The sequence below is a fragment of the Coturnix japonica genome, chromosome 12 (assembly GCF_001577835.2).
Source record: "Coturnix japonica isolate 7356 chromosome 12, Coturnix japonica 2.1, whole genome shotgun sequence".
Classification (NCBI taxonomy): Eukaryota; Metazoa; Chordata; class Aves; order Galliformes; family Phasianidae; genus Coturnix; species Coturnix japonica.
Window position 1 is genome coordinate 7897859 of NC_029527.1, and position 11731 is coordinate 7909589.

Consider the following 11731-nt stretch of genomic DNA (forward strand, 5'->3'; position numbering starts at 1 on the left):
GCATAAATAGGTCTGAGGAGTGGTCCTTTTTTCAGGTCATTTCTCTGGGGAACAAGGCACAGAGGAACTTCTTCCACACATTTGCTTCCAGGAGGATAGAGACCACTTGCTTTGAATGTTACCAGGGCCACTACTCTTGATGGTTCCCAAATTTCTTGCATAAGATTATAGAAATTTGATCATTAGCTACGTTTTTCCCCTGTACACGTGCAGCCAAGGGCTGAAACAAGCAGACAGTGAATGAAAGATGGAATAATGAATGTTACCCAGAAGAGGAGGATAATTTCCCCTTTCCCACATGATGGAAGAATAGAACCAATGTGAGCATCTTCCATTAAAACTGTCTTTCTGCAACAAATATTTAACACCTAAATCATTCTATTCAGAAGAAATATATGCTTCTCATGAGAAATGTCAGTTTTCCAGATAGAAAAACACATAAAAATGTCATATGTCAAAATACATCAAAGTTATTTTGGCTGAACTGAAACTGAGGTGGGGTTGTTCACAAAAATTTGAGCAGGGAGAAGTTAGATGTCTCTGACTTCATTAAAGGATAATACTCAGCACTCCTGAAACAACTTCATGCACAGCATGTTTGCAACTGCATCCTTCCCTCCTTACAGATAAAAAAGTGAGCTAAGTGAAATCAAGGTAGAAACAAGGATTTTTGGATCCTGGATAAAGTCATTATCATTCTGATTCTGAGGAGTCTTGGCCGCCTCTTAGGGAAGCTCAGAGATGGGCATCAATGAGAGGAATGCTGAGTTTCTCCAGGAAAGCTGCCAAATTACACAAGAGAACCTACAGACTGCATTCATCCTGACTGTGACGCACTGTGGAGCTGCTATTTCAGGTAGGCCTTCCTGATAATGTGAAGGGCATCTTGAAAATGCACTTCACATTCAGAAATCAAGGGCTCATTTTCAGCCACAGTGGATCACCTCTTAAGTGGTTTCAGTGTGCCACACACCAACTGGAACTTCAGCCTGCGCACATCACTCCTGCCATTGCAGATGCAGTGTAGCCACACTGTGGTCCACAGGACTGCTGCACATACATAGTTCATGACCTGATCCTCACCAGTACCAAAACTGTCTATACATTACTGTGCATGAGATTCTCAGTTTAATGCAGGGTAAAGGATGACGCAGTCTGTTCATCAGAGCATGGAAATCCTCCACAAAGCAAGTTGGACTTGTCTAGATGACCTTTTATGTCCCCTTCCAACTCAAACAATCCTACAATTCTGCCTTTCAAGCAAAAGAAATGAATGTGCACCAAAGCCCCAGTAGTTCGACTAGAGTTCCCTTATTACCATCTCCACTATATAACACCTGAAAAGACCATCCCGAGTGGCTGCCTACCCAAAAAGAGAGGAGTTAGTACACACCGACAGCCTCACTCACAGATCATACCTGGATGCAGCTCTATGGAGTCGAGTAATGGCATCATTTGTAGTTGATGAGAATTTTTTATTTATTTATATTTTACAGGCAATAAATATTGGATTTTATATTTGCATTATGAGTGCCTTTTCCTTTCCTTCCCCCTCTTTCCCCCTCTCTCTGTATGGTAAAGAAAGAACATATGATGAGTTGCTGTATATTATAACTGAATATTAATCTCCTCTATTCAGTCAGTGCATGCATTCATTTATACGCATGATTTGCTAGTTTTGTTTGAATACACAGACACATTTAACAGCGAGGTTTATTATGAAAAATTCCATCAAATTAACTCTTTTAAAAGATGCCAATATTATTGGCAAAAATTGGATTTCATTTTTTCCTTTGTATACGTGCTGCTTCCTTAGACATTCTTTTCTCTGGAAACCCAGTACTTTTCTGAATGCAAAGACATTGGTGATGAGCAACTGTCATTCCCACATTAAAAAGCAAACCCAAGCCTTGATCTTTCTACAGCAGATTAGGGAGTGAGATAAAAATGAGATGAAAGCCTCAAATGTCTGTTCCACTAGGTTCGAGGCATTCTTTTTGTTTTAGTTCCGCACTCTGCCTCTTTAATTCCCGCTGGCTCAAATGCCAATTTTCTGCTATGTTGGCATGACTGCCGAAGAATTGCTTCTGTTAATAAACTGCACAAAATAGCTGAGCAATTAGGCAATTAAACTGTTTTAAATTTAATTTAAAACCCTGGCATTTTGCTAGGAGTACTTTTCTCTCCCCCTTTTATCCCATCTTTTTCTTCTGGTGGGAGGCAAAGGGTGAGTCAGAAGGGAGGAAAGGCAGCGTGGTGAGGGGAAGGGTCTGGTGGCATCACAACACTTTCAAGTCCCACTATAGACATGCATGAGGGCTGTCTGCTTTGGGGAGCCCATTGCAGTCCTTGCCCCTTATTAGAACAAGTAATTTTTTCTCAAACATTTAACACACAAACAAGCTTAATCTGATTTCTGTCCTGATCCCAGATGGGCATCAGGGCTTGTAAACAAATGAATTCAAGAGCTGCCTACCTGCTCTTGGTTGCTAATTCAAAATAAAAAGGAGTGATGGAGAAAACACAGGAATTACTGTGCCTGGAGGTAAGCAATCTGTTCTGTTCATCACTGTGTGTTCCCACTGCATTCAAGGGCACTTCCCCAAGTTACACAGGCCATAGGAAGTCTGTCCTGTGAGCCTACTTGACCGGTACTTACAGAGGTACCTTTATTTTTTTTTGCTACAGGACATGTTTATCTTTTGATAAAGGCTCTCTCTGATGTGAAATTGGTGATGACATCGATTTAAAGCTGCCATTGTCCCACAGGACATTCATCCGCAGATCAGCCCATTGCCTCTGCGCTTCCATTCACAGTCAACGCTATCTCTGTTCTGACCCACAGTCACCATTCATCCCACTCATAACCCCAAAGATCTCCCAAAAAACATAGATCTTCAACTACACAGAAACATCCCATTCCTAAGTTCTGCAGCTGCTCTTCTAACCCCACTGCTTCCTGCCACTTGCCTCTGCTGAGTTACAGCCCAGCCTTGTCTATGTATTTCAGAGCAATCTGTCCTCCCTGGTTCTCAATGCTTTAAATCTCTTTTCTTACTATAATGACTGGAAGAAACTAAACATTCTCCCCAGTGCTCTGCTAAAAGTTTCCCCTAATAAAAAAACCCTCAAGTCTTCCAAGACTTTTTGAACTACCTACATTCACATGAATGATGCCACAGCTGAGCAAAATATAGCACAGCATCATATACCCTGCAGTGCTGACTGTCTTCTCAAGGAAAACTCATATTTCCATGGTCACAAAGGGCTATTTTTAGTCAACCAGTCATTCCTGTTATTTTCCTAGTCTACAAAATTAAAAATAATGGAAAAAGAATTAAAAGAATTCTCCTAAAGGTTGTAGTAGTCACTTACCATTTGCAAAACCTGAACTGAAACTTCCCCCTCTGAGCTAATTTGGGGATATCAGTGTTAACAATATTGACGTCATCATCGCAATCAGACTCACATTATCATTTCCACTTAATACACCTCTGGGACCAATCCCATGGTGGCAGGGGAAACGTACTATAAGTTAATTCATTATTCCTGGTACAACTCTGTGGTTAATTGAGATCTCCTGTTCACAATAAACTCATCTCTTAACCCAAGAATAGAGAAGTCAGCCCCAGGAAGTTCCTCACTGCAGACCTGAATATCTCCATACCTCAGAGCTGCAGAAGGGCACTATTTTAAGTTTTCAGTCTTTGTGTTAGCATAGATTGCATTATTACTTTCTGCTTTCCCTCTTGACATTGACTTTTCACCACTAGCCTTTGGCTGTCCAGTCCATTTTGATTGCAAGGTCTTCCAAAGAACATCTCTCTCTCTGCTTATATAGTTTCAAACTCAAAGAGAAACTGATTTTTTTTTTTGCTGGACCTTTAGCTGTTACTGTAATGCACGTAATTATATTACATCCTTAAACTATCTGTCCTGTCTTAGTGCATCTGATAGTCATCTTAAGGGGGGGGGAAAAAAGGTGCATATTACGCATATATGAACAAGCTCTAACAAAGTGAGCTGCGCATAATTCCAGATCATCCTCTATATGTCACAAAAAACTGAGCTGTCACAGTACTAACATATGGAAGGATGACTAAGGTAATGGGTTAGTCAATGCTTGTACACTGTTTAGCAGCCATTGATAGGATTATTGCCCCAGATGATCCTTCAAGCCTTCTTCCTAGTTATTTCTACCAGTGTTCAGAATTACCCTGCAGGGACTTTTGTTCAGGGGACCACACTCATGTGGTTCGAGGGCCATATGTTGGACACAAACCACACTTCAGCCATGAACCACACCTTGGTCACCCCTATGTATCACTATGCAGTGACTCAAGGAGGACCCATGAGTTTAATAACTTTACTGTAGTTCCTCCAAATGCCAGCAGAGGTTGTATTGAAATGTGAGAAAAACACATATGCAAATAATGCATTGACTCCGATCCAGTCATGATGACTTTGCCAATAAATATACAATCTCTCTTTAATACATTACATTTGTATATTTTAAATAATCTAATTGATAGGAGCATGAAAGCATTAAATTGCCATATAGCAAGACAGCCATACCACACTAGATATCTATTAACATACTACATGTCAATCAGTGTTTTACCAATTAATGGCTATCTAATTATCTTGCTATAATGAGCTTGTTAAATGCCAATTAAATGGCAAGATGTTTGAATGCATTAATAAGAATGTAATTACACAGTTATTGGTGACATAATTTTCACATCATTAACTAGTAACTTATCCATATTGAGTTTAATAAATATATTCTTTTAACTTCTCATTGATCCTGAATTAAGATACAATCACTGTACTGTTAATACCAAAGGAGATGGCTATAATTATCGGAATCATTACTGGAAAAGTTTCATATCTCAAATGGTATAAATAAGGAATTACTGAAGAATGCACTGGAGTAACAACCAACTGAAAGTGTAACTACACTCTGCACACTAAATAACGTAGAGTATCACCTTGCAGACAAAAACATTTTCTACATATAGGAGTCTAACTGCCCAACCTAGAAACTGTAGCCTGATCAGACAGCAGCTCAGACTTCTCTTATCAAACTTCATTACCTGAGTGCTCTGAGGAGATACCATATCCAGAGCTAACAGAGCTCTCTGGTTGCAGTCATCCTTTAATCTTCCTGCTCAGATTACTAACAGAAGAAAACTGAGGAAGGCCACCTAAGGGGGGACAACCTGAGACACTCCAGGAGCTGGCAGGCTGGGATTGTGCCCAATCCACCTACCCTCCATTTTCTGAGAACTTTGAGGCTAAAAAGCACCAATGGTACAGCAGGACCCAAATCCTGAAGCAAGGGGCTGCGCAAGCACTGGTACTGACAGCAGCTCCCTGCAAAGAAAGTCAAAGCTGTCCCCAGGACACTGAGTGGAGATCTTCGCTTCCACCATTAGGATGTAATAGCTTGTATAGAAGAAAATAGCTCTTCTTCCATCCCAAATCTTTCATTATGAAAAGGAAATAAATCACCCACTGCATTTCCACACCAGGAAAATCTATTTAACTAAGCGAGCATGCGTGAGCCATGGCAAATGCACAGATAGCTCTGAGTTAATCTCTTCCTTTTCCCTCTCACCCCATTTTTCTAAAAGATTGGGCTTACACCATATCTACTGTATTTAGAGTGAAGCAAGAGATTGACTGTCAGTTTCTGAACCAGGCAGCATGCTGAGATACATGTACAACCAGCTCAGCCCCAGCTGCAGTGCTGAACCCAGAACCCTAATCCTCCTCTCATTAACCCTTATGAGAGCTGCAAGTCACAGTGCAGCCTGGGACACATCCTGCACCCCCAGCTGTACACAGGCTGTGTGGCTCTGGTAGATTTCTGCCAGAATTACACAGACATCAGAAGATGAGAAGACACTCTGTGGCCCATCATGGTTTGGCACAGCACTGCAGCCTGCCACAGTGTTTTTCTGAACTGGAATCAGCAGGACTACCTTATTTCTCCCAAGGATGTAACCTAGTCCTCCTCTAACATTTCTTCCTTCTTTTCCCATCCATCTTTCTAACCTCTTCAGCATTTTATTAAGAGACCCAGTGAGGTCTGCTGAATGCCTCTGCCTCCTTGAATGTGTCTAACAGGAATGTGTTTTCCTGTCTTGGACAAGTAAAATGGGCAAAAGCAAACACAGACATCACAGTAACATCATCTTCTATTGATCTCCACTGAATCTAGCTACCTTGCAGATGTACTCTGTTGGTTTAAAGTTATTTTTGAGTGGATACTTGTCAGGTGCCTTCTCTCTCATTTTCATCTCTTTGTAAGAGAGACAGTTCTGTGTGAAAACACAGACATTCTCCTTTTCCTCAAAAAGAAAAAAAGAAACTAAATAAAGAAAAATTTTCCAACCACTGCACAGTATTTTGGGGAGTTTTCCACTGAAAACAATATGAAATTGCTCTGAGCAGGTACAGACCTAATCAGCTATGGGTGGAGTAAGGATGCTCCTCCTGCATCAAAGCTCATAACAGCAAAACCACAACCTACACCCCAAAGTCACTAAATACACACCATACACTTAGAACTGACATTCATTATTGGAACCAATATCTTTCAAGTCTCCACACTTGTATCAAAGGGATGGCATGAGCAGTGTCACATCGGCCCTCTGCCATTTTGTACCATGTTATATCTCACTGTTCAAATTGAACAATGTGTAGGATTCAAAGCTGGGGATGGGGCAAGCTCACCTGAAGGAGCAGAACTTGGCAGGGCTTCGAAAGCACACAGCAATGAAGCTGAGACAGGCGTGATTCTCAGACTCTGCAAAACCAAATGGTCTAAGTCTCTTCTCAGCATCAACTTTGCCTTTCAGATAAACAGACTGCCTAAAAAGAAAGCTGCTTTGCCAAGGCTGGGCTATATCAAGATAGTACTGCTATAATTGCATACATAAGCTAACATGGTAACTGCTAAGGTTCCAGTTACTAAATTCAAATCTAAAGGCCATTAGTATCTACACTGACCATATTTGCCTGGAGCCCTGTTTCAGACTCATCTGTAACAGGATTTGTACCTTCTGCCTTTCCTTATTAACGCCTTTTTCCTCATCTTTTTCTTTTTTTCCCCCTTCTCTGCTGCTATTTGTTTTTATCATATGTCTTTCAAACTGAAAATGGTAGCTAACAATTAAGAATAATTATTTTATTGGCATGCTGTCTCTGCAGTGGCACTCACCAGAAGAAAATAATGAGTCAGCAGCGGTAATGCTAAATGATTTATAGGTTACCTTGTTCAGAGAGACACCTGAGCCCTTCTTCACACTGAAACATCCAGCACTGATCACTATTACAGCCAAAGCACTTGCTTGGGTGAACCATTAGTCTATTGTAGCATAGAAATTCCTACAGTGGCTATAAAAAAATATTTATATATCTATAAAACCAGGATGCTTCAGTCTAGTGAAAGCACTTAGATCCTTTGATGAAGAACAACATATAGGAGTTGAATGTATGGTGAAAAGAAAGAAGACATCCTCGCATTTTGAGATCAGTAGTTATTTTCAGCCGTCTGCGAGGAAAGCCCGTCAGTCCGATGATTATCTGAACGTATGTGGAACGTTTGTAAAAAGCTGAGAAAATTCCATTATGTATAAGCTGCTTAGAAAAAGTGGCTCACTTAAGGTTATTACATTGCTTCTTTGGGTTATTTTTGTTTAATTCAAACTCTGCAGTGGGTGAGACTCAATTTCAGTTTAAACAATCACTTCAGTGCCTTATCTTTCTCATCATCTTCTGTACCTACAAAATTTGCAGTGTGGGATTCAGATAAATAAATACATGATTACACACACACTCCCTCATCATTTTCTCCATGACATTCTGTTTTCTGTGAATAAAGAAAATGTCTTTCAGGGTATCTTTTTCCTCCTTCTTTTAAGTGAATGTTTTCCAATAGGCCTGTCTGTCCTGAACAGATTAACTATCTCACCTCACTCTAAGGTGAAAGCACAGTTTTTAGTGTCAGAGGCTCAATACTGAATCCATGGAAGTTCTGGTTTAGAAATCTAAGAAAACACTTCTAAAGAGTCTTCCTCAACCTGTTCCACCTGAAGTTAAAATATTTGCCCATTGACCCAGGAAGATGCTTTAGAGAAAAAGCCTTACTTGATGAAATGAATACGATAAACTCTGATTTCGCTCCATAAAACATTCATATTTTATAGAATCATTAAGGCTGGAACAGACCTCTAAAACCATTTAGTCCAGCCACAGACCCATCACCAACACATCCACTGACTATGTCTCTCACTGCCACACCTCCACAGCTCTCGAACACCTCCACGAATGGTGACTCCACCACTCCCTGGGCAGCCTCTGCCAGTGCATTACCACCCTTTCTGAGAAGAAATGTTTCCTAGTACCCAACTTAACCTCCCCCAGCACAACCCGAGGCCATCATCTCTCACCCTGTCTCCATCAGCCGGCAGCAGAGGCTGAACCCCCACCTCACTACAACCTTCTTTCAGGCAGTTGTAGAGAGCAATGAGGTCTCCCTTGAGCCTCCTCCTCTCCAGACTGAACCATCCCAGTTCCCTCAGCTGCTCCAGACCCCTCAACAGCTTCATTGGCCTTCTCAGGACACATTTCAGGGCTTCAATGTCTTTATTCTAAGCAAGGGGCAAAGACTGAGCTGATATTTGATAGCTTTTAAATTACTGTGCCTCACTCAGGTTCCTACTATAAAGTCTCCAAGCTGCTACCACATGTGCAGAATACAAACTCTGGACACCCAAAGGAAATATCATCACCACCTCCTTATAAGAAAAAACCTTTTCCTAAAAGATCTGTCCAAACCATTCAACCTCCCAACCACATAACACCAAAGTAATAGCAATCAAACAGATAAACACTGTTGAAAGCATCCAGAATGAATACTCCTGTAAAAGTAGCAAAAAAAGAGTATTAAAAAACATGGGGGAAAAAAAAAACAGCTGTCCAACAAGGAAAACTTTTCACTGAGGAACTTACTTCTGGGAACACATTTTAACATCCTATTTTCATATTCTTTAGAGTTCCCAGGTCCGTGTAAGAATAAAGTTACATTCTCTATAGATCTCCTTCAAACAGCAGCTGTCCCATTCATCCTGTGAGCTCTGTCTTTACACAGAAGTGAAACAGCAGCCAGAACTCAGCCCAAGCCACTCAGACTCAGGTCCCCTCCAACACCATGGCAAAAGTTCCCAATCCAAGCAGCATGTGGCTTTGCTCTCATCATGCATTACCTTCCCATTAGGAGGTGGCAAAGGGCTGGGGTCTGTGAAACAACGCAGAATTGTTCTTTCAGGCATGCTCTTCATTTCCCTAAATTAAAGGGAAGGTGCAAAAATTTAATTGTGCTTCCCTCTGAGCCCCTCCTTGCAGAGCAGTGGATTGGGTTAAATCGTGAATGTGCTTTAATTCTGCCTCTTATAAGCTTATCACAAGTCTAGTAGCTCATTACGCCCTCTGTTTTTTCTCCTGAGACTCCATAGAAATACAACAGTGTAACTAACACTTTCCCTCATTTAGAACTGCAGGTGGTGGGAGTACGTGTGATTTCATTGTCTTTACTTGGTAATTACAGGTCTGTGCCTATTCCCACTGTCTCAGCAGGGTGCCTATGTGGTACACGTAGTTAAGTCTTTTCAGGTGCTTGCTAGGTGGATTAACGGGAAGCACTGTATCACCACACTGCTGTACCATTCTGGTGTGACCGTGACCACTGTGTGTTAAGGGATACTGGCACAGACTGCTTGTACCGATGCAGCAGTGCCGTAAAGGTGAGGATAGCTGGGATTTGGGTGGTTCATCCTGCAGAGAGAATCACCACATTCATTAATGCTGTACTTCTGCAAAGGGAGCAAAATACTCTGAGCTGCTGCTATCGCCACCCCCTGAGCGCACACAGCAATTCATTGCACCAACCTTCCTACTTTCCTCCTCCTTCCCCCAGCTGGAGGTGTCTGAGAATGGGACATGTGATGAGCAACAGCAATGGGATTGACACAGTCTGTGATTTAATGCATGTGACAGGCCCATTTAAAAATGTAAATATTTTAATTCTTTGATTCAGCTTCTGATTCCTCCAGACGTTTGCGGTTGATAAGCCAGGCTCCTTTCAGGTTCTGCCACCTTTTATCAGCATGCATTATGTTTATTAGACATAAATCAATGTATAGTAGGAAGGGACACTGCATATATATCCAACAAACTCGTCGGTATGTTAACTGTATGTTAATACACCATATTCATGAGGAACTTTGAGAAAGAAATATGGCAGCTTGAGCCAACATTGCTGACAGAGCAGATCCTTTCTGAACTTCTCTTTGAATTCCCTTTTTCTATGTGAATCAGGTTATTTGCATGAAGGCCAGAAGCTCTATCTTTCTCCTACTAAAGCATTGGCGATTTTCGCCTTTCCACCATGGGAATGGGCCTGTGAGTTCAAAGACTGAATTCATCTGAGTACATAAGCATATGCTTAAACTGATAGGATTAAATCTTGGGTAAGGCAATTAAGCTTGGAGCACATGTTTATCCTTAAGCACAGACTCAGATGCTGTGCTGAGTAAGGAGTGCAGAATGTTTGAAGCATCCCAAAGCCCTCCTCCCCCAGAGGCCTCCGACTCCATGTCTGTCTCCTGGTTAATTAAAGACAGCATTGGCCTGTACTGCGCACAGAGATGTGTCAGGCTGTTAAGATCATAGAATCATTAAGGCTGGAAAAGACCACTATGATAATCAAGTCCAACCATTAGCCTATCACCATCATGCACATTAAACCACAAGTAGAAAAAGGCAATGGCAATAACCAGTTCTAAATTACCAACAAATGGGTGATAGTCATAAACCAGTTAAAAAGATTTGCTTACCTTTCTCAAGGATCAGAGCTTGCCACATCCTCCAGAAAGCAGGATCTCCAGATAAGGAACCTTCTCTTATGGCAGCCAGTCCTTAAACGAGACTTAGGGAGCCTGGTTCCATCCCCTCTGGAATTCACCTGTGCTCCAAGGGCAGCTATGTTCCTTCACCAGGTGCTCATTGATTCAAGCCCTTACTTAGCAATTCCCATAATCCCATATGTGACATACACATATGTCACTCAGTATGGTTTAGTAAATGCCCTGATGTCTTCAGAGAAATCCTGTAGGTGCCCAAAGCTCTTCTGAAGCATCAGGAAATGATGAGGACTTCATCTCCAATCTACAGAGAGAGAATAAACCTGGTTGTATAAGTGAAAATGAGACCCCAAAAGGATATGGTTCAAAGATACTCACAGGAAGGACTAAGTATGCAGGATTAAAGGGTTGTCATCTTTCTATTAGCACATTACATATGGCAGATGGTCAAACGTTGGTATCCAAGGCACAGCCATCTCATTTCTTCAGGAGCACTTGAAGTTTGAAACTCAGGATATGCTTTTGACACCATCCATGGGCAATTTTACGTTCAGGAGCCACATAGGAAAGAATCAATGGCTGAACTTTTTACCAGTCATTCCCTGCAATAAAAAACAGAGGGGATTTGTGGCTAACGTAAATGTGTCACCTCAACCATGGACAGTAAGGGAGTTTGGCACTTGTCTCTAGGAATAACTGGCTCTTCTGTCTCTAGAAATCTGAATGCCTTAACAAAAACCTTTGGCATTAGTCTGAAAAAGTCACCGTTTCCAACCAGTGGCTTAAAATCCAGTGACAGT

At 41.4% G+C, this 11731-nt stretch overlaps 1 long non-coding RNA gene across 1 annotated transcript in view; it reads right to left on the reverse strand.

The window, feature by feature from the left end:
• The window catches only part of LOC107320023, a 72620-nt gene extending 61093 nt beyond the window's left edge, over positions 1-11527 (reverse strand). Inside the window, exons 1-2 of the long non-coding RNA XR_001558104.2 lie at positions 11310-11527; positions 10905-11235 (exon numbers count right to left, since the gene is read on the reverse strand). This is a non-coding gene — a long non-coding RNA (uncharacterized LOC107320023). The remainder of the gene's footprint in view (positions 1-10904; positions 11236-11309) is intronic.
• Positions 11528-11731: the final 204 nt, after the last annotated feature.